This window comes from Osmerus eperlanus, chromosome 22, assembly GCF_963692335.1.
Source record: "Osmerus eperlanus chromosome 22, fOsmEpe2.1, whole genome shotgun sequence".
In the NCBI taxonomy this organism is placed as follows: domain Eukaryota; kingdom Metazoa; phylum Chordata; class Actinopteri; order Osmeriformes; family Osmeridae; genus Osmerus; species Osmerus eperlanus.
The window spans coordinates 144,281-164,775 of NC_085039.1; the positions used below are offsets into that span (position 1 = coordinate 144,281).

Genomic DNA, 20,495 nt, shown 5'->3' on the forward strand with positions numbered 1-20,495 from the left:
TCGACCGTCACAAGAGACGAGATGCCTCTCCAGGGACTGTACTGGCTGGGGATTGAACCCTGTCAACTTTATGGAAAAAAGTTGCCACTGTAGTTGCCACTATAACTACGATGCCCCAAAAAATCAAATACAATTGCACATGTCGAGCCACAGTTCACTTTTTCAAACCCATTTACTGACTTCAAAGCAATGGGACGGCGTTAGCACCCTACAAACGTGGCAGCGGTGGGATTTGAACCCACGCCTCCGGAGAGACTGGAGCCTAAATCCAGCACCTTGGACCGCTCGGCCACGCTACCACGTTGTTAGGTCTTGGCCCCCCGGACTCTTCCCGAAGCTGATCGATCGTCCAGGAGCTCACGTGACATTCTTAATGCCTGGAAGCGGTTGAACGTCACAAGATAAAACACATCTCTCTCAAGGTCCTGCATTGGCCGGGAATCGAACAGGGGTCAACTGCTTGGAAGGCAGCTATGCTTGCCACTATACCACCAATGCCCCCAACAGACTCTATGATCGCACAGCATTTCGAGGGACGGTTCACCTTTCCACACCACCTACTGACGTCCAACTAGTAAGAAATTGCCCTAAGCCTGGTTTATACTTCTGCGGAGTTTGAAACACGTGGCCTAATCGTGACGCTATCGACCGTCACAAGAGACGAGATGCCTCTCCAGGGACTGTACTGGCTGGGGATTGAACCCTGTCAACTTTATGGAAAAAAGTTGCCATTGTAGTTGCCACTATAACTACGATGCCCCAAAAAATCATATACAATCGCACATGTCAAGCCACAGTTCACTTTTTCAAACCCACTTATTGACTTCAAAGCAATGGGACGGCATTAGCACCCTACAAACGTGGCAGCGGTGGGATTTGAACCCACGCCTCCGGAGAGACTGGAGCCTAAATCCAGCGCCTTGGACCGCTCGGCCACGCTACCACGTTGTTAGGTCTTGGCCCCCCGGGCTCTTCCCGAAGCTGATCGATCGTCCAGGAGCTCACGTGACATTCTTAATGCCTGGAAGCGGTTGAACGTCACAAGATAAAACACATCTCTCTCAAGGTTCTGCATTGGCTGGGAATCGAACCCGGGTCAACTGCTTGGAAGGCAGCTATGCTTGCCACTATACCACCAATGCCCCCAACAGACTCTATGATCGCACAGCATTTCGAGGGACGGTTCACCTTTCCACACCACCTACTGACGTCCAACTAGTAAGAAATTGCCCTAAGCCTGGTTTATACTTCTGCGGAGTTTGAAACACGTGGCCTAATCGTGACGCTATCGACCGTCACAAGAGACGAGATGCCTCTCCAGGGACTGTACTGGCTGGGGATTGAACCCTGTCAACTTTATGGAAAAAAGTTGCCACTGTAGTTGCCACTATAACTACGATGCCCCAAAAAATCATATACAATCGCACATGTCGAGCCACAGTTCACTTTTTCAAACCCACTTACTGACTTCAAAGCAATGGGACGGCGTTAGCACCCTACAAACGTGGCAGCGATGGGATTTGAACCCACGCCTCCGGAGAGACTGGAGCCTAAATCCAGCGCCTTGGACCGCTCGGCCACACTACCACGTTACCACGTTGTTAGGTCTTGGCCCCCCGGGCTCTTCCCGAAGCTGATCGATCGTCCAGGAGCTCACGTGACATTCTTAATGCCTGGAAGCGGTTGAACGTCACAAGATAAAACACATCTCTCTCAAGGTCCTGCATTGGCTGGGAATCGAACAGGGGTCAACTGCTTGGAAGGCAGCTATGCTTGCCACTATACCACCAATGCCCCCAACAGACTCTATGATCGCACAGCATTTCGAGGGACGGTTCACCTTTCCACACCACCTACTGACGTCCAACTAGTAAGAAATTGCCCTAAGCCTGGTTTATACTTCTGCGGAGTTTGAAACACGTGGCCTAATCGTGACGCTATCGAACGTCACAAGAGACGAGATGCCTCTCCACGGTCTGTACTGGCTGGGGATTGAACCCCGTCAACTTCAAGGAAAAAAGTTGCCACTGTAGTTGCCACTATAACTACGATGCCCCAAAAAATCATATACAATCGCACATGTCGAGCCACAGTTCACTTTTTCAAACCCACTTACTGACTTCAAAGCAATGGGACGGCATTAGCACCCTACAAAAGTGGCAGCGGTGGGATTTGAACCCACGCCTCCGGAGTGACTGGAGCCTAAATCCAGCGCCTTGGACCGCTCGGCCACGCTACCACGTTGTCAGGTCTTGGCCCCCCGGGCTCTTCCCGAAGCTGATCGATCGTCCAGGAGCTCACGTGACATTCTTAATGCCTGGAAGCGGTTGAACGTCACAAGATAAAACACATCTCTCTCAAGGTTCTGCATTGGCCAGGAATGGAACCCGGGTCAACTGCTTGTAAGGCAGCTATGCTTGCCACTATACCACCAATGCCCCCAACAGACTCTATGATCGCACAGCATTTCGAGGGACGGTTCACCTTTCCACACCACCTACTGACGTCCAACTAGTAAGAAATTGCCCTAAGCCTGGTTTATACTTCTGCGGAGTTTGAAACACGTGGCCTAATCGTGACGCTATCGACCGTCACAAGAGACGAGATGCCTCTCCAGGGACTGTACTGGCTGGGGATTGAACCCTGTCAACTTTATGGAAAAAAGTTGCCACTGTAGTTGCCACTATAACTACGATGCCCCAAAAAATCAAATACAATTGCACATGTCGAGCCACAGTTCACTTTTTCAAACCCATTTACTGACTTCAAAGCAATGGGACGGCGTTAGCACCCTACAAACGTGGCAGCGGTGGGATTTGAACCCACGCCTCCGGAGAGACTGGAGCCTAAATCCAGCACCTTGGACCGCTCGGCCACGCTACCACGTTGTTAGGTCTTGGCCCCCCGGACTCTTCCCGAAGCTGATCGATCGTCCAGGAGCTCACGTGACATTCTTAATGCCTGGAAGCGGTTGAACGTCACAAGATAAAACACATCTCTCTCAAGGTCCTGCATTGGCCGGGAATCGAACAGGGGTCAACTGCTTGGAAGGCAGCTATGCTTGCCACTATACCACCAATGCCCCCAACAGACTCTATGATCGCACAGCATTTCGAGGGACGGTTCACCTTTCCACACCACCTACTGACGTCCAACTAGTAAGAAATTGCCCTAAGCCTGGTTTATACTTCTGCGGAGTTTGAAACACGTGGCCTAATCGTGACGCTATCGACCGTCACAAGAGACGAGATGCCTCTCCAGGGACTGTACTGGCTGGGGATTGAACCCTGTCAACTTTATGGAAAAAAGTTGCCATTGTAGTTGCCACTATAACTACGATGCCCCAAAAAATCATATACAATCGCACATGTCAAGCCACAGTTCACTTTTTCAAACCCACTTATTGACTTCAAAGCAATGGGACGGCATTAGCACCCTACAAACGTGGCAGCGGTGGGATTTGAACCCACGCCTCCGGAGAGACTGGAGCCTAAATCCAGCGCCTTGGACCGCTCGGCCACGCTACCACGTTGTTAGGTCTTGGCCCCCCGGGCTCTTCCCGAAGCTGATCGATCGTCCAGGAGCTCACGTGACATTCTTAATGCCTGGAAGCGGTTGAACGTCACAAGATAAAACACATCTCTCTCAAGGTTCTGCATTGGCTGGGAATCGAACCCGGGTCAACTGCTTGGAAGGCAGCTATGCTTGCCACTATACCACCAATGCCCCCAACAGACTCTATGATCGCACAGCATTTCGAGGGACGGTTCACCTTTCCACACCACCTACTGACGTCCAACTAGTAAGAAATTGCCCTAAGCCTGGTTTATACTTCTGCGGAGTTTGAAACACGTGGCCTAATCGTGACGCTATCGACCGTCACAAGAGACGAGATGCCTCTCCAGGGACTGTACTGGCTGGGGATTGAACCCTGTCAACTTTATGGAAAAAAGTTGCCACTGTAGTTGCCACTATAACTACGATGCCCCAAAAAATCATATACAATCGCACATGTCGAGCCACAGTTCACTTTTTCAAACCCACTTACTGACTTCAAAGCAATGGGACGGCGTTAGCACCCTACAAACGTGGCAGCGATGGGATTTGAACCCACGCCTCCGGAGAGACTGGAGCCTAAATCCAGCGCCTTGGACCGCTCGGCCACACTACCACGTTACCACGTTGTTAGGTCTTGGCCCCCCGGGCTCTTCCCGAAGCTGATCGATCGTCCAGGAGCTCACGTGACATTCTTAATGCCTGGAAGCGGTTGAACGTCACAAGATAAAACACATCTCTCTCAAGGTCCTGCATTGGCTGGGAATCGAACAGGGGTCAACTGCTTGGAAGGCAGCTATGCTTGCCACTATACCACCAATGCCCCCAACAGACTCTATGATCGCACAGCATTTCGAGGGACGGTTCACCTTTCCACACCACCTACTGACGTCCAACTAGTAAGAAATTGCCCTAAGCCTGGTTTATACTTCTGCGGAGTTTGAAACACGTGGCCTAATCGTGACGCTATCGAACGTCACAAGAGACGAGATGCCTCTCCACGGTCTGTACTGGCTGGGGATTGAACCCCGTCAACTTCAAGGAAAAAAGTTGCCACTGTAGTTGCCACTATAACTACGATGCCCCAAAAAATCATATACAATCGCACATGTCGAGCCACAGTTCACTTTTTCAAACCGACTTACTGACTTCAAAGCAATGGGACGGCATTAGCACCCTACAAAAGTGGCAGTGGTGGGATTTGAACCCACGCCTCCGGAGTGACTGGAGCCTAAATCCAGCGCCTTGGACCGCTCGGCCACGCTACCACGTTGTCAGGTCTTGGGTCCCCGGGCTCTTCCCGAAGCTGATCGATCGTCCAGGAGCTCACGTGACATTCTTAATGCCTGGAAGCGGTTGAACGTCACAAGATAAAACACATCTCTCTCAAGGTTCTGCATTGGCCGGGAATCGAACCCGGGTCAACTGCTTGGAAGGCAGCTATGCTTGCCACTATACCACCAATGCTCCCAAGAGACTCCATGATCGCACAGCATTTCGAGGGACGGTTCACCTTTCCACACCACCTACTGACGTCCAACTAGTAAGAAATTGCCCTAAGCCTGGTTTATACTTCTGCGGAGTTTGAAACACGTGGCCTAATCGTGATGCTATCGAACGTCACAAGAGACGAGATGCCTCTCCACGGTCTGTACTGGCTGGGGATTGAACCCCGTCAACTTCAAGGAAAAAAGTTGCCACTGTAGTTGCCACTATAACTACGATGCCCCAAAAAATCATATACAATCGCACATGTCGAGCCACAGTTCACTTTTTCAAACCCACTTACTGACTTCAAAGCAATGGGACGGCGTTAGCACCCTACAAACGTGGCAGCGGGGGGATTTGAACCCACGCCTCCGGAGAGACTGGAGCCTAAATCCAGCGCCTTGGACCGCTCGGCCACACTACCACGTTACCATGTTGTTCGGTCTTGGCCCCCCGGGCTCTTCCCGAAGCTGATCGATCGTCCAGGAGCTCACGTGACATTCTTAATGCCTGGAAGCGGTTGAACGTCACAAGATAAAACACATCTCTCTCAAGGTTCTGCATTGGCCGGGAATCGAACCCGGGTCAACTGCTTGGAAGGCAGCTATGCTTGCCACTATACCACCAATGCTCCCAAGAGACTCCATGATCGCACAGCATTTCGAGGGACGGTTCACCTTTCCACACCACCTACTGACGTCCAACTAGTAAGAAATTGCCCTAAGCCTGGTTTATACTTCTGCGGAGTTTGAAACACGTGGCCTAATCGTGATGCTATCGAACGTCACAAGAGACGAGATGCCTCTCCACGGTCTGTACTGGCTGGGGATTGAACCCCGTCAACTTCAAGGAAAAAAGTTGCCACTGTAGTTGCCACTATAACTACGATGCCCCAAAAAATCATATACAATCGCACATGTCGAGCCACAGTTCACTTTTTCAAACCCACTTACTGACTTCAAAGCAATGGGACGGCGTTAGCACCCTACAAAAGTGGCAGCGATGGGATCTGAACCCACGCCTCCGGAGAGACTGGAGCCTAAATCCAGCGCCTTGGACCGCTCGGCCACGCTACCACGTTGTTAGGTCTTGGCCCCCCGGGCTCTTCCCGAAGCTGATCGATCGTCCAGGAGCTCACGTGACATTCTTAATGCCTGGAAGCGCTTGAACGTCACAAGATAAAACAGATCTAACAATAGCCCTCCTAAATAGCTCTTACACATGAACTTTACGGCGCTTTATTTAACATTACCTCCATTCTTATTTTGCTCATACTGGTACTATCTGTCCTTGTATTGTTTTTCTTTTTTGTCTTCTTGTTCTATTTGTGATGCTATAGCCTGCATGGAGAATACCAAATCAAATTCCTGGTATCTGTATACATGGCGAAATAAAGTTGATTTGAATCTCTCTCAAGGTTCTGCATTGGCCAGGAATCGAGCCCTGGTCAACTGCTTGGAAGGCAGCTATGCTTGCCACTATACCACCAATGCCCCCAACAGACTCCATGATCGCATAGCATTTCGAGGGACGGTTCACCTTTCCACACCACCTACTGACGTCCAACTAGTAAGAAATTGCCCTAAGCCTGGTTTATACTTCTGCGGAGTTTGAAACACGTGGCCTAATCGTGACGCTATCGACCGTCACAAGAGACGAGATGCCTCTCCACGGTCTGTACTGGCTGGGGATTGAACCCCGTCAACTTCAAGGAAAAAAGTTGCCACTGTAGTTGCCACTATAACTACGATGCCCCAAAAAATCATATACAATCGCACATGTCGAGCCACAGTTCACTTTTTCAAACCCACTTACTGACTTCAAAGCAATGGGACGGCGTTAGCACCCTACAAAAGTGGCAGCGGTGGGATTTGAACCCACGCCTCCGGAGAGACTGGAGCCTAAATCCAGCGCCTTGGACCGCTCGGCCACGCTACCACGTTGTCAGGTCTTGGCCCCCCGGGCTCTTCCCGAAGCTGATCGATCGTCCAGGAGCTCACGTGACATTCTTAATGCCTGGAAGCGCTTGAACGTCACAAGATAAAACAGATCTAACAATAGCCCTCCTAAATAGCTCTTACACATGAACTTTACGGCGCTTTATTTAACATTACCTCCATTCTTATTTTGCTCATACTGGTACTATCTGTCCTTGTATTGTTTTTCTTTTTTGTCTTCTTGTTCTATTTGTGATGCTATAGCCTGCATGGAGAATACCAAATCAAATCCCTGGTATCTGTATACATGGCGAAATAAAGTTGATTTGAATCTCTCTCAAGGTTCTGCATTGGCCAGGAATCGAGCCCTGGTCAACTGCTTGGAAGGCAGCTATGCTTGCCACTATACCACCAATGCCCCCAACAGACTCCATGATCGCATAGCATTTCGAGGGACGGTTCACCTTTCCACACCACCTACTGACGTCCAACTAGTAAGAAATTGCCCTAAGCCTGGTTTATACTTCTGCGGAGTTTGAAACACGTGGCCTAATCGTGACGCTATCGACCGTCACAAGAGACGAGATGCCTCTCCACGGTCTGTACTGGCTGGGGATTGAACCCCGTCAACTTCAAGGAAAAAAGTTGCCACTGTAGTTGCCACTATAACTACGATGCCCCAAAAAATCATATACAATCGCACATGTCGAGCCACAGTTCACTTTTTCAAACCCACTTACTGACTTCAAAGCAATGGGACGGCGTTAGCACCCTACAAAAGTGGCAGCGGTGGGATTTGAACCCACGCCTCCGGAGAGACTGGAGCCTAAATCCAGCGCCTTGGACCGCTCGGTCACGCTACCACGTTGTCAGGTCTTGGCCCCCCGGGCTCTTCCCAAAGCTGATCGATCGTCCAGGAGCTCACGTGACATTCTTAATGCCTGGAAGCGCTTGAACGTCACAAGATAAAACAGATCTAACAATAGCCCTCCTAAATAGCTCTTACACATGAACTTTACGGCGCTTTATTTAACATTACCTCCATTCTTATTTATTATTTTGCTCATACTGGTACTATCTGTCCTTGTATTGTTTTTCTTTTTTGTCTTGTTGTTCTATTTGTGCTGCTATAGCCTGCATGGAGAATACCAAATCAAATTCCTAGTATCTGTATACATGGCGAAATAAAGTTGATTTGAATCTCTCTCAAGGTTCTGCATTGGCCAGGAATCGAGCCCTGGTCAACTGCTTGGAAGGCAGCTATGCTTGCCACTATACCACCAATGCCCCCAACAGACTCCATGATCGCACAGCATTTCGAGGGACGGTTCACCTTTCCACACCACCTACTGACGTCCAACTAGTAAGAAATTGCCCTAAGCCTGGTTTATACTTCTGCGGAGTTTGAAACACGTGGCCTAATCGTGACGCTATCGACCGTCACAAGAGACGAGATGCCTCTCCAGGGATTGTACTGGCTGGGGATTGAACCCTGTCAACTTTATGGAAAAAAGTTGCCACTGTAGTTGCCACTATAACTACGATGCCCCAAAAAATCATATACAATCGCACATGTCGAGCCACAGTTCACTTTTTCAAACCCACTTACTGACTTCAAAGCAATGGGATGGCGTTAGCACCCTACAAAAGTGGCAGCGGTGGGATTTGAACCCACGCCTCCGGAGAGACTGGAGCCTAAATCCAGCGCCTTGGACCGCTCGGCCACGCTACCACGTTGTCAGGTCTTGGCCCCCCGGGCTCTTCCCAAAGCTGATCGATCGTCCAGGAGCTCACGTGACATTCTTAATGCCTGGAAGCGCTTGAACGTCACAAGATAAAACAGATCTAACAATAGCCCTCCTAAATAGCTCTTACACATGAACTTTACGGCGCTTTATTTAACATTACCTCCATTCTTATTTTGCTCATACTGGTACTATCTGTCCTTGTATTGTTTTTCTTTTTTGTCTTCTTGTTCTATTTGTGATGCTATAGCCTGCATGGAGAATACCAAATCAAATTCCTGGTATCTGTATACATGGCGAAATAAAGTTGATTTGAATCTCTCTCAAGGTTCTGCATTGGCCAGGAATCGAGCCCTGGTCAACTGCTTGGAAGGCAGCTATGCTTGCCACTATACCACCAATGCCCCCAACAGACTCCATGATCGCATAGCATTTCGAGGGACGGTTCACCTTTCCACACCACCTACTGACGTCCAACTAGTAAGAAATTGCCCTAAGCCTGGTTTATACTTCTGCGGAGTTTGAAACACGTGGCCTAATCGTGACGCTATCGACCGTCACAAGAGACGAGATGCCTCTCCACGGTCTGTACTGGCTGGGGATTGAACCCCGTCAACTTCAAGGAAAAAAGTTGCCACTGTAGTTGCCACTATAACTACGATGCCCCAAAAAATCATATACAATCGCACATGTCGAGCCACAGTTCACTTTTTCAAACCCACTTACTGACTTCAAAGCAATGGGACGGCGTTAGCACCCTACAAAAGTGGCAGCGGTGGGATTTGAACCCACGCCTCCGGAGAGACTGGAGCCTAAATCCAGCGCCTTGGACCGCTCGGCCACGCTACCACGTTGTCAGGTCTTGGCCCCCCGGGCTCTTCCCGAAGCTGATCGATCGTCCAGGAGCTCACGTGACATTCTTAATGCCTGGAAGCGCTTGAACGTCACAAGATAAAACAGATCTAACAATAGCCCTCCTAAATAGCTCTTACACATGAACTTTACGGCGCTTTATTTAACATTACCTCCATTCTTATTTTGCTCATACTGGTACTATCTGTCCTTGTATTGTTTTTCTTTTTTGTCTTCTTGTTCTATTTGTGATGCTATAGCCTGCATGGAGAATACCAAATCAAATTCCTGGTATCTGTATACATGGCGAAATAAAGTTGATTTGAATCTCTCTCAAGGTTCTGCATTGGCCAGGAATCGAGCCCTGGTCAACTGCTTGGAAGGCAGCTATGCTTGCCACTATACCACCAATGCCCCCAACAGACTCCATGATCGCATAGCATTTCGAGGGACGGTTCACCTTTCCACACCACCTACTGACGTCCAACTAGTAAGAAATTGCCCTAAGCCTGGTTTATACTTCTGCGGAGTTTGAAACACGTGGCCTAATCGTGACGCTATCGACCGTCACAAGAGACGAGATGCCTCTCCACGGTCTGTACTGGCTGGGGATTGAACCCCGTCAACTTCAAGGAAAAAAGTTGCCACTGTAGTTGCCACTATAACTACGATGCCCCAAAAAATCATATACAATCGCACATGTCGAGCCACAGTTCACTTTTTCAAACCCACTTACTGACTTCAAAGCAATGGGACGGCGTTAGCACCCTACAAAAGTGGCAGCGGTGGGATTTGAACCCACGCCTCCGGAGAGACTGGAGCCTAAATCCAGCGCCTTGGACCGCTCGGTCACGCTACCACGTTGTCAGGTCTTGGCCCCCCGGGCTCTTCCCAAAGCTGATCGATCGTCCAGGAGCTCACGTGACATTCTTAATGCCTGGAAGCGCTTGAACGTCACAAGATAAAACAGATCTAACAATAGCCCTCCTAAATAGCTCTTACACATGAACTTTACGGCGCTTTATTTAACATTACCTCCATTCTTATTTATTATTTTGCTCATACTGGTACTATCTGTCCTTGTATTGTTTTTCTTTTTTGTCTTGTTGTTCTATTTGTGATGCTATAGCCTGCATGGAGAATACCAAATCAAATTCCTAGTATCTGTATACATGGCGAAATAAAGTTGATTTGAATCTCTCTCAAGGTTCTGCATTGGCCAGGAATCGAGCCCTGGTCAACTGCTTGGAAGGCAGCTATGCTTGTCACTATACCACCAATGCCCCCAACAGACTCCATGATCGCACAGCATTTCGAGGGACGGTTCACCTTTCCACACCACCTACTGACGTCCAACTAGTAAGAAATTGCCCTAAGCCTGGTTTATACTTCTGCGGAGTTTGAAACACGTGGCCTAATCGTGACGCTATCGACCGTCACAAGAGACGAGATGCCTCTCCAGGGATTGTACTGGCTGGGGATTGAACCCTGTCAACTTTATGGAAAAAAGTTGCCACTGTAGTTGCCACTATAACTACGATGCCCCAAAAAATCATATACAATCGCACATGTCGAGCCACAGTTCACTTTTTCAAACCCACTTACTGACTTCAAAGCAATGGGACGGCGTTAGCACCCTACAAAAGTGGCAGCGGTGGGATTTGAACCCACGCCTCCGGAGAGACTGGAGCCTAAATCCAGCGCCTTGGACCGCTCGGCCACGCTACCACGTTGTCAGGTCTTGGCCCCCCGGGCTCTTCCCAAAGCTGATCGATCGTCCAGGAGCTCACGTGACATTCTTAATGCCTGGAAGCGCTTGAACGTCACAAGATAAAACAGATCTAACAATAGCCCTCCTAAATAGCTCTTACACATGAACTTTACGGCGCTTTATTTAACATTACCTCCATTCTTATTTTGCTCATACTGGTACTATCTGTCCTTGTATTGTTTTTCTTTTTTGTCTTCTTGTTCTATTTGTGATGCTATAGCCTGCATGGAGAATACCAAATCAAATTCCTGGTATCTGTATACATGGCGAAATAAAGTTGATTTGAATCTCTCTCAAGGTTCTGCATTGGCCAGGAATCGAGCCCTGGTCAACTGCTTGGAAGGCAGCTATGCTTGCCACTATACCACCAATGCCCCCAACAGACTCCCTGATCGCATAGCATTTCGAGGGACGGTTCACCTTTCCACACCACCTACTGACGTCCAACTAGTAAGAAATTGCCCTAAGCCTGGTTTATACTTCTGCGGAGTTTGAAACACGTGGCCTAATCGTGACGCTATCGACCGTCACAAGAGACGAGATGCCTCTCCACGGTCTGTACTGGCTGGGGATTGAACCCCGTCAACTTCAAGGAAAAAAGTTGCCACTGTAGTTGCCACTATAACTACGATGCCCCAAAAAATCATATACAATCGCACATGTCGAGCCACAGTTCACTTTTTCAAACCCACTTACTGACTTCAAAGCAATGGGACGGCGTTAGCACCCTACAAAAGTGGCAGCGGTGGGATTTGAACCCACGCCTCCGGAGAGACTGGAGCCTAAATCCAGCGCCTTGGACCGCTCGGCCACGCTACCACGTTGTCAGGTCTTGGCCCCCCGGGCTCTTCCCGAAGCTGATCGATCGTCCAGGAGCTCACGTGACATTCTTAATGCCTGGAAGCGCTTGAACGTCACAAGATAAAACAGATCTAACAATAGCCCTCCTAAATAGCTCTTACACATGAACTTTACGGCGCTTTATTTAACATTACCTCCATTCTTATTTATTATTTTGCTCATACTGGTACTATCTGTCCTTGTATTGTTTTTCTTTTTTGTCTTGTTGTTCTATTTGTGATGCTATAGCCTGCATGGAGAATACCAAATCAAATTCCTAGTATCTGTATACATGGCGAAATAAAGTTGATTTGAATCTCTCTCAAGGTTCTGCATTGGCCAGGAATCGAGCCCTGGTCAACTGCTTGGAAGGCAGCTATGCTTGCCACTATACCACCAATGCCCCCAACAGACTCCATGATCGCACAGCATTTCGAGGGACGGTTCACCTTTCCACACCACCTACTGACGTCCAACTAGTAAGAAATTGCCCTAAGCCTGGTTTATACTTCTGCGGAGTTTGAAACACGTGGCCTAATCGTGACGCTATCGACCGTCACAAGAGACGAGATGCCTCTCCAGGGATTGTACTGGCTGGGGATTGAACCCTGTCAACTTTATGGAAAAAAAGTTGCCACTGTAGTTGCCACTATAACTACGATGCCCCAAAAAATCATATACAATCGCACATGTCGAGCCACAGTTCACTTTTTCAAACCCACTTACTGACTTCAAAGCAATGGGACGGCGTTAGCACCCTACAAAAGTGGCAGCGGTGGGATTTGAACCCACGCCTCCGGAGAGACTGGAGCCTAAATCCAGCGCCTTGGACTGCTCGGCCACGCTACCACGTTGTCAGGTCTTGGGTCCCCGGGCTCTTCCCGAAGCTGATCGATCGTCCAGGAGCTCACGTGACATTCTTAATGCCTGGAAGCGCTTGAACGTCACAAGATAAAACAGATCTAACAATAGCCCTCCTAAATAGCTCTTACACATGAACTTTACGGCGCTTTATTTAACATTACCTCCATTCTTATTTATTATTTTGCTCATACTGGTACTATCTGTCCTTGTATTGTTTTTCTTTTTTGTCTTGTTGTTCTATTTGTGATGCTATAGCCTGCATGGAGAAAACCAAATCAAATTCCTAGTATCTGTATACATGGCGAAATAAAGTTGATTTGAACCTCTCTCAAGGTTCTGCATTGGCCAGGAATCGAGCCCTGGTCAACTGCTTGGAAGGCAGCTATGCTTGCCACTATACCACCAATGCCCCCAACAGACTCCATGATCGCACAGCATTTCGAGGGACGGTTCACCTTTCCACACCACCTACTGACGTCCAACTAGTAAGAAATTGCCCTATGCCTGGTTTATACTTCTGCGGAGTTTGAAACACGTGGCCTAATCGTGACGCTATCGACCGTCACAAGAGACGAGATGCCTCTCCACGGTCTGTACTGGCTGGGGATTGAACCCCGTCAACTTCAAGGAAAAAAGTTGCCACTGTAGTTGCCACTATAACTACGATGCCCCAAAAAATCATATACAATCGCACATGTCGAGCCACAGTTCACTTTTTCAAACCCACTTACTGACTTCAAAGCAATGGGACGGCGTTAGCACCCTACAAAAGTGGCAGCTGTGGGATTTGAACCCACGCCTCCGGAGAGACTGGAGCCTAAATCCAGCGCCTTGGACCGCTCGGCCACGCTACCACGTTGTCAGGTCTTGGCCCCCCGGGCTCTTCCCAAAGCTGATCGATCGTCCAGGAGCTCACGTGACATTCTTAATGCCTGGAAGCGCTTGAACGTCACAAGATAAAACAGATCTAACAATAGCCCTCCTAAATAGCTCTTACACATGAACTTTACGGCGCTTTATTTAACATTACCTCCATTCTTATTTTGCTCATACTGGTACTATCTGTCCTTGTATTGTTTTTCTTTTTTGTCTTCTTGTTCTATTTGTGATGCTATAGCCTGCATGGAGAATACCAAATCAAATTCCTGGTATCTGTATACATGGCGAAATAAAGTTGATTTGAATCTCTCTCAAGGTTCTGCATTGGCCAGGAATCGAGCCCTGGTCAACTGCTTGGAAGGCAGCTATGCTTGCCACTATACCACCAATGCCCCCAACAGACTCCATGATCGCATAGCATTTCGAGGGACGGTTCACCTTTCCACACCACCTACTGACGTCCAACTAGTAAGAAATTGCCCTAAGCCTGGTTTATACTTCTGCGGAGTTTGAAACACGTGGCCTAATCGTGACGCTATCGACCGTCACAAGAGACGAGATGCCTCTCCACGGTCTGTACTGGCTGGGGATTGAACCCCGTCAACTTCAAGGAAAAAAGTTGCCACTGTAGTTGCCACTATAACTACGATGCCCCAAAAAATCATATACAATCGCACATGTCGAGCCACAGTTCACTTTTTCAAACCCACTTACTGACTTCAAAGCAATGGGACGGCGTTAGCACCCTACAAAAGTGGCAGCGGTGGGATTTGAACCCACGCCTCCGGAGAGACTGGAGCCTAAATCCAGCGCCTTGGACTGCTCGGCCACGCTACCACGTTGTCAGGTCTTGGGTCCCCGGGCTCTTCCCGAAGCTGATCGATCGTCCAGGAGCTCACGTGACATTCTTAATGCCTGGAAGCGCTTGAACGTCACAAGATAAAACAGATCTAACAATAGCCCTCCTAAATAGCTCTTACACATGAACTTTACGGCGCTTTATTTAACATTACCTCCATTCTTATTTATTATTTTGCTCATACTGGTACTATCTGTCCTTGTATTGTTTTTCTTTTTTGTCTTGTTGTTCTATTTGTGATGCTATAGCCTGCATGGAGAATACCAAATCAAATTCCTAGTATCTGTATACATGGCGAAATAAAGTTGATTTGAACCTCTCTCAAGGTTCTGCATTGGCCAGGAATCGAGCCCTGGTCAACTGCTTGGAAGGCAGCTATGCTTGCCACTATACCACCAATGCCCCCAACAGACTCCATGATCGCACAGCATTTCGAGGGACGGTTCACCTTTCCACACCACCTACTGACGTCCAACTAGTAAGAAATTGCCCTATGCCTGGTTTATACTTCTGCGGAGTTTGAAACACGTGGCCTAATCGTGACGCTATCGACCGTCACAAGAGACGAGATGCCTCTCCACGGTCTGTACTGGCTGGGGATTGAACCCCGTCAACTTCAAGGAAAAAAGTTGCCACTGTAGTTGCCACTATAACTACGATGCCCCAAAAAATCATATACAATCGCACATGTCGAGCCACAGTTCACTTTTTCAAACCCACTTACTGACTTCAAAGCAATGGGACGGCGTTAGCACCCTACAAAAGTGGCAGCTGTGGGATTTGAACCCACGCCTCCGGAGAGACTGGAGCCTAAATCCAGCGCCTTGGACCGCTCGGCCACGCTACCACGTTGTCAGGTCTTGGCCCCCCGGGCTCTTCCCAAAGCTGATCGATCGTCCAGGAGCTCACGTGACATTCTTAATGCCTGGAAGCGCTTGAACGTCACAAGATAAAACAGATCTAACAATAGCCCTCCTAAATAGCTCTTACACATGAACTTTACGGCGCTTTATTTAACATTACCTCCATTCTTATTTTGCTCATACTGGTACTATCTGTCCTTGTATTGTTTTTCTTTTTTGTCTTCTTGTTCTATTTGTGATGCTATAGCCTGCATGGAGAATACCAAATCAAATTCCTGGTATCTGTATACATGGCGAAATAAAGTTGATTTGAATCTCTCTCAAGGTTCTGCATTGGCCAGGAATCGAGCCCTGGTCAACTGCTTGGAAGGCAGCTATGCTTGCCACTATACCACCAATGCCCCCAACAGACTCCATGATCGCATAGCATTTCGAGGGACGGTTCACCTTTCCACACCACCTACTGACGTCCAACTAGTAAGAAATTGCCCTAAGCCTGGTTTATACTTCTGCGGAGTTTGAAACACGTGGCCTAATCGTGACGCTATCGACCGTCACAAGAGACGAGATGCCTCTCCACGGTCTGTACTGGCTGGGGATTGAACCCCGTCAACTTCAAGGAAAAAAGTTGCCACTGTAGTTGCCACTATAACTACGATGCCCCAAAAAATCATATACAATCGCACATGTCGAGCCACAGTTCACTTTTTCAAACCCACTTACTGACTTCAAAGCAATGGGACGGCGTTAGCACCCTACAAAAGTGGCAGCGGTGGGATTTGAACCCACGCCTCCGGAGAGACTGGAGCCTAAATCCAGCGCCTTGGACCGCTCGGCCACGCTACCACGTTGTCAGGTCTTGGCCCCCCGGGCTCTTCCCGAAGCTGATCGATCGTCCAGGAGCTCACGTGACATTCTTAATGCCTGGAAGCGCTTGAACGTCACAAGATAAAACAGATCTAACAATAGCCCTCCTAAATAGCTCTTACACATGAACTTTACGGCGCTTTATTTAACATTACCTCCATTCTTATTTTGCTCATACTGGTACTATCTGTCCTTGTATTGTTTTTCTTTTTTGTCTTCTTGTTCTATTTGTGATGCTATAGCCTGCATGGAGAATACCAAATCAAATTCCTGGTATCTGTATACATGGCGAAATAAAGTTGATTTGAATCTCTCTCAAGGTTCTGCATTGGCCAGGAATCGAGCCCTGGTCAACTGCTTGGAAGGCAGCTATGCTTGCCACTATACCACCAATGCCCCCAACAGACTCCATGATCGCATAGCATTTCGAGGGACGGTTCACCTTTCCACACCACCTACTGACGTCCAACTAGTAAGAAATTGCCCTAAGCCTGGTTTATACTTCTGCGGAGTTTGAAACACGTGGCCTAATCGTGACGCTATCGACCGTCACAAGAGACGAGATGCCTCTCCACGGTCTGTACTGGCTGGGGATTGAACCCCGTCAACTTCAAGGAAAAAAGTTGCCACTGTAGTTGCCACTATAACTACGATGCCCCACAAAATCATATACAATCGCACATGTCGAGCCACAGTTCACTTTTTCAAACCCACTTACTGACTTCAAAGCAATGGGACGGCGTTAGCACCCTACAAAAGTGGCAGCGGTGGGATTTGAACCCACGCCTCCGGAGAGACTGGAGCCTAAATCCAGCGCCTTGGACCGCTCGGCCACGCTACCACGTTGTCAGGTCTTGGCCCCCCGGGCTCTTCCCGAAGCTGATCGATCGTCCAGGAGCTCACGTGACATTCTTAATGCCTGGAAGCGCTTGAACGTCACAAGATAAAACAGATCTAACAATAGCCCTCCTAAATAGCTCTTACACATTAACTTTACGGCGCTTTATTTAACTTTACCTCCATTCTTATTTATTATTTTGCTCATACTGGTACTATCTGTCCTTGTATTGTTTTTCTTTTTTGTCTTGTTGTTCTATTTGTGATGCTATAGCCTGCATGGAGAATACCAAATCAAATTCCTAGTATCTGTATACATGGCGAAATAAAGTTGATTTGAATCTCTCTCAAGGTTCTGCATTGGCCAAGAATCGAGCCCTGGTCAACTGCTTGGAAGGCAGCTATGCTTGCCACTATACCACCAATGCCCCCAACAGACTCCATGATCGCACAGCATTTCGAGGGACGGTTCACCTTTCCACACCACCTACTGACGTCCAACTAGTAAAAAATTGCCCTAAGCCTGGTTTATACTTCTGCGGAGTTTGAAACACGTGGCCTAATCGTGACGCTATCGACCGTCACAAGAGACGAGATGCCTCTCCAGGGATTGTACTGGCTGGGGATTGAACCCTGTCAACTTCATGGAAAAAAGTTGCCACTGTAGTTGCCACTATAACTACGATGCCCCAAAAAATCATATACAATCGCACATGTCGAGCCACAGTTCACTTTTTCAAACCCACTTACTGACTTCAAAGCAATGGGACGGCGTTAGCACCCTACAAAAGTGGCAGCGGTGGGATTTGAACCCACGCGTCCGGAGAGACTGGAGCCTAAATCCAGCGCCTTGGACCGCTCGGCCACGCTACCACGTTGTCAGGTCTTGGCCCCCCGGGCTCTTCCCGAAGCTGATCGATCGTCCAGGAGCTCACGTGACATTCTTAATGCCTGGAAGCGCTTGAACATCACAAGATAAAACAGATCTAACAATAGCCCTCCTAAATAGCTCTTACACATGAACTTTACGGCGCTTTATTTAACATTACCTCCATTCTTATTTATTATTTTGCTCATACTGGTACTATCTGTCCTTGTATTGTTTTTCTTTTTTGTCTTGTTGTTCTATTTGTGCTGCTATAGCCTGCATGGAGAATACCAAATCAAATTCCTAGTATCTGTATACATGGCGAAATAAAGTTGATTTGAATCTCTCTCAAGGTTCTGCATTGGCCAGGAATCGAGCCCTGGTCAACTGCTTGGAAGGCAGCTATGCTTGCCACTATACCACCAATGCTCCCAACAGACTCCATGATCGCACAGCATTTCGAGGGACGGTTCACCTTTCCACACCACCTACTGACGTCCAACTAGTAAGAAATTGCCCTAAGCCTGGTTTATACTTCTGCGGAGTTTGAAACACGTGGCCTAATCGTGACGCTATCGACCGTCACAAGAGACGAGATGCCTCTCCACGGTCTGTACTGGCTGGGGATTGAACCCCGTCAACTTCAAGGAAAAAAGTTGCCACTGTAGTTGCCACTATAACTACGATGCCCCAAAAAATCATATACAATCGCACATGTCGAGCCACAGTTCACTTTTTCAAACCCACTTACTGACTTCAAAGCAATGGGACGGCGTTAGCACCCTACAAAAGTGGCAGCGGTGGGATTTGAACCCACGCCTCCGGAGAGACTGGAGCCTAAATCCAGCGCCTTGGACTGCTCGGCCACGCTACCACGTTGTCAGGTCTTGGGTCCCCGGGCTCTTCCCGAAGCTGATCGATCGTCCAGGAGCTCACGTGACATTCTTAATGCCTGGAAGCGCTTGAACGTCACAAGATAAAACAGATCTAACAATAGCCCTCCTAAATAGCTCTTACACATGAACTTTACGGCGCTTTATTTAACATTACCTCCATTCTTATTTATTATTTTGCTCATACTGGTACTATCTGTCCTTGTATTGTTTTTCTTTTTTGTCTTGTTGTTCTATTTGTGATGCTATAGCCTGCATGGAGAATACCAAATCAAATTCCTAGTATCTGTATACATGGCGAAATAAAGTTGATTTGAACCTCTCTCAAGGTTCTGCATTGGCCAGGAATCGAGCCCTGGTCAACTGCTTGGAAGGCAGCTATGCTTGCCACTATACCACCAATGCCCCCAACAGACTCCATGATCGCACAGCATTTCGAGGGACGGTTCACCTTTCCACACCACCTACTGACGTCCAACTAGTAAGAAATTGCCCTATGCCTGGTTTATACTTCTGCGGAGTTTGAAACACGTGGCCTAATCGTGACGCTATCGACCGTCACAAGAGACGAGATGCCTCTCCACGGTCTGTACTGGCTGGGGATTGAACCCCGTCAACTTCAAGGAAAAAAGTTGCCACTGTAGTTGCCACTATAACTACGATGCCCCAAAAAATCATATACAATCGCACATGTCGAGCCACAGTTCACTTTTTCAAACCCACTTACTGACTTCAAAGCAATGGGACGGCGTTAGCACCCTACAAAAGTGGCAGCTGTGGGATTTGAACCCACGCCTCCGGAGAGACTGGAGCCTAAATCCAGCGCCTTGGACCGCTCGGCCACGCTACCACGTTGTCAGGTCTTGGCCCCCCGGGCTCTTCCCAAAGCTGATCGATCGTCCAGGAGCTCACGTGACATTCTTAATGCCTGGAAGCGCTTGAACGTCACAAGATAAAACAGATCTAACAATAGCCCTCCTAAATAGCTCTTACACATGAACTTTACGGCGCTTTATTTAACATTACCTCCATTCTTATTTATTATTTTGCTCATACTGGTACTATCTGTCCTTGTATTGTTTTTCTTTTTTGTCTTGTTGTTCTATTTGTGCTGCTATAGCCTGCATGGAGAATACCAAATCAAATTCCTAGTATCTGTATACATGGCGAAATAAAGTTGATTTGAATCTCTCTCAAGGTTCTGCATTGGCCAGGAATCGAGCCCTGGTCAACTGCTTGGAAGGCAGCTATGCTTGCCACTATACCACCAATGCTCCCAACAGACTCCATGATCGCACAGCATTTCGAGGGACGGTTCACCTTTCCACACCACCTACTGACGTCCAACTAGTAAGAAATTGCCCTAAGCCTGGTTTA

General features: G+C 48.2%; 30 non-coding genes across 30 annotated transcripts; all 30 read right to left on the reverse strand.

The window, feature by feature from the left end:
- Positions 1 to 217: 217 nt before the first annotated feature.
- Positions 218 to 299, reverse strand: trnal-uag (transfer RNA leucine (anticodon UAG)). Its single transcript has one exon. It is a non-coding gene; the product is annotated as a tRNA-Leu (tRNA).
- Positions 300 to 861: 562 nt separating this feature from the next.
- On the reverse strand, positions 862 to 943 carry trnal-uag (transfer RNA leucine (anticodon UAG)). The gene has a single exon. It is a non-coding gene; the product is annotated as a tRNA-Leu (tRNA).
- A 127-nt stretch (positions 944 to 1,070) lies between these two features.
- On the reverse strand, positions 1,071 to 1,142 carry trnag-ucc (transfer RNA glycine (anticodon UCC)). The gene has a single exon. It is a non-coding gene; the product is annotated as a tRNA-Gly (tRNA).
- A 363-nt stretch (positions 1,143 to 1,505) lies between these two features.
- On the reverse strand, positions 1,506 to 1,587 carry trnal-uag (transfer RNA leucine (anticodon UAG)). The gene has a single exon. It is a non-coding gene; the product is annotated as a tRNA-Leu (tRNA).
- A 570-nt stretch (positions 1,588 to 2,157) lies between these two features.
- trnal-uag (transfer RNA leucine (anticodon UAG)) lies at positions 2,158 to 2,239 on the reverse strand. The gene has a single exon. It is a non-coding gene; the product is annotated as a tRNA-Leu (tRNA).
- A 127-nt stretch (positions 2,240 to 2,366) lies between these two features.
- Positions 2,367 to 2,438, reverse strand: trnav-uac (transfer RNA valine (anticodon UAC)). The gene has a single exon. It is a non-coding gene; the product is annotated as a tRNA-Val (tRNA).
- Positions 2,439 to 2,801: 363 nt separating this feature from the next.
- On the reverse strand, positions 2,802 to 2,883 carry trnal-uag (transfer RNA leucine (anticodon UAG)). The gene has a single exon. It is a non-coding gene; the product is annotated as a tRNA-Leu (tRNA).
- Positions 2,884 to 3,445: 562 nt separating this feature from the next.
- Positions 3,446 to 3,527, reverse strand: trnal-uag (transfer RNA leucine (anticodon UAG)). Its single transcript has one exon. It is a non-coding gene; the product is annotated as a tRNA-Leu (tRNA).
- A 127-nt stretch (positions 3,528 to 3,654) lies between these two features.
- On the reverse strand, positions 3,655 to 3,726 carry trnag-ucc (transfer RNA glycine (anticodon UCC)). The gene has a single exon. It is a non-coding gene; the product is annotated as a tRNA-Gly (tRNA).
- Positions 3,727 to 4,089: 363 nt separating this feature from the next.
- On the reverse strand, positions 4,090 to 4,171 carry trnal-uag (transfer RNA leucine (anticodon UAG)). The gene has a single exon. It is a non-coding gene; the product is annotated as a tRNA-Leu (tRNA).
- Positions 4,172 to 4,741: 570 nt separating this feature from the next.
- Positions 4,742 to 4,823, reverse strand: trnal-uag (transfer RNA leucine (anticodon UAG)). Its single transcript has one exon. It is a non-coding gene; the product is annotated as a tRNA-Leu (tRNA).
- Positions 4,824 to 4,950: 127 nt separating this feature from the next.
- Positions 4,951 to 5,022, reverse strand: trnag-ucc (transfer RNA glycine (anticodon UCC)). Its single transcript has one exon. It is a non-coding gene; the product is annotated as a tRNA-Gly (tRNA).
- A 363-nt stretch (positions 5,023 to 5,385) lies between these two features.
- trnal-uag (transfer RNA leucine (anticodon UAG)) lies at positions 5,386 to 5,467 on the reverse strand. Its single transcript has one exon. It is a non-coding gene; the product is annotated as a tRNA-Leu (tRNA).
- Positions 5,468 to 5,602: 135 nt separating this feature from the next.
- Positions 5,603 to 5,674, reverse strand: trnag-ucc (transfer RNA glycine (anticodon UCC)). Its single transcript has one exon. It is a non-coding gene; the product is annotated as a tRNA-Gly (tRNA).
- A 1,225-nt stretch (positions 5,675 to 6,899) lies between these two features.
- Positions 6,900 to 6,981, reverse strand: trnal-uag (transfer RNA leucine (anticodon UAG)). The gene has a single exon. It is a non-coding gene; the product is annotated as a tRNA-Leu (tRNA).
- A 780-nt stretch (positions 6,982 to 7,761) lies between these two features.
- On the reverse strand, positions 7,762 to 7,843 carry trnal-uag (transfer RNA leucine (anticodon UAG)). Its single transcript has one exon. It is a non-coding gene; the product is annotated as a tRNA-Leu (tRNA).
- A 787-nt stretch (positions 7,844 to 8,630) lies between these two features.
- trnal-uag (transfer RNA leucine (anticodon UAG)) lies at positions 8,631 to 8,712 on the reverse strand. The gene has a single exon. It is a non-coding gene; the product is annotated as a tRNA-Leu (tRNA).
- Positions 8,713 to 9,492: 780 nt separating this feature from the next.
- Positions 9,493 to 9,574, reverse strand: trnal-uag (transfer RNA leucine (anticodon UAG)). Its single transcript has one exon. It is a non-coding gene; the product is annotated as a tRNA-Leu (tRNA).
- A 780-nt stretch (positions 9,575 to 10,354) lies between these two features.
- Positions 10,355 to 10,436, reverse strand: trnal-uag (transfer RNA leucine (anticodon UAG)). The gene has a single exon. It is a non-coding gene; the product is annotated as a tRNA-Leu (tRNA).
- A 787-nt stretch (positions 10,437 to 11,223) lies between these two features.
- Positions 11,224 to 11,305, reverse strand: trnal-uag (transfer RNA leucine (anticodon UAG)). The gene has a single exon. It is a non-coding gene; the product is annotated as a tRNA-Leu (tRNA).
- A 780-nt stretch (positions 11,306 to 12,085) lies between these two features.
- trnal-uag (transfer RNA leucine (anticodon UAG)) lies at positions 12,086 to 12,167 on the reverse strand. The gene has a single exon. It is a non-coding gene; the product is annotated as a tRNA-Leu (tRNA).
- Positions 12,168 to 12,955: 788 nt separating this feature from the next.
- Positions 12,956 to 13,037, reverse strand: trnal-uag (transfer RNA leucine (anticodon UAG)). The gene has a single exon. It is a non-coding gene; the product is annotated as a tRNA-Leu (tRNA).
- Positions 13,038 to 13,824: 787 nt separating this feature from the next.
- Positions 13,825 to 13,906, reverse strand: trnal-uag (transfer RNA leucine (anticodon UAG)). Its single transcript has one exon. It is a non-coding gene; the product is annotated as a tRNA-Leu (tRNA).
- Positions 13,907 to 14,686: 780 nt separating this feature from the next.
- Positions 14,687 to 14,768, reverse strand: trnal-uag (transfer RNA leucine (anticodon UAG)). Its single transcript has one exon. It is a non-coding gene; the product is annotated as a tRNA-Leu (tRNA).
- Positions 14,769 to 15,555: 787 nt separating this feature from the next.
- On the reverse strand, positions 15,556 to 15,637 carry trnal-uag (transfer RNA leucine (anticodon UAG)). Its single transcript has one exon. It is a non-coding gene; the product is annotated as a tRNA-Leu (tRNA).
- Positions 15,638 to 16,417: 780 nt separating this feature from the next.
- trnal-uag (transfer RNA leucine (anticodon UAG)) lies at positions 16,418 to 16,499 on the reverse strand. The gene has a single exon. It is a non-coding gene; the product is annotated as a tRNA-Leu (tRNA).
- A 780-nt stretch (positions 16,500 to 17,279) lies between these two features.
- Positions 17,280 to 17,361, reverse strand: trnal-uag (transfer RNA leucine (anticodon UAG)). Its single transcript has one exon. It is a non-coding gene; the product is annotated as a tRNA-Leu (tRNA).
- Positions 17,362 to 18,148: 787 nt separating this feature from the next.
- Positions 18,149 to 18,230, reverse strand: trnal-uag (transfer RNA leucine (anticodon UAG)). Its single transcript has one exon. It is a non-coding gene; the product is annotated as a tRNA-Leu (tRNA).
- A 787-nt stretch (positions 18,231 to 19,017) lies between these two features.
- On the reverse strand, positions 19,018 to 19,099 carry trnal-uag (transfer RNA leucine (anticodon UAG)). Its single transcript has one exon. It is a non-coding gene; the product is annotated as a tRNA-Leu (tRNA).
- A 787-nt stretch (positions 19,100 to 19,886) lies between these two features.
- trnal-uag (transfer RNA leucine (anticodon UAG)) lies at positions 19,887 to 19,968 on the reverse strand. Its single transcript has one exon. It is a non-coding gene; the product is annotated as a tRNA-Leu (tRNA).
- Between the last annotated feature and the right edge of the window lie 527 nt (positions 19,969 to 20,495).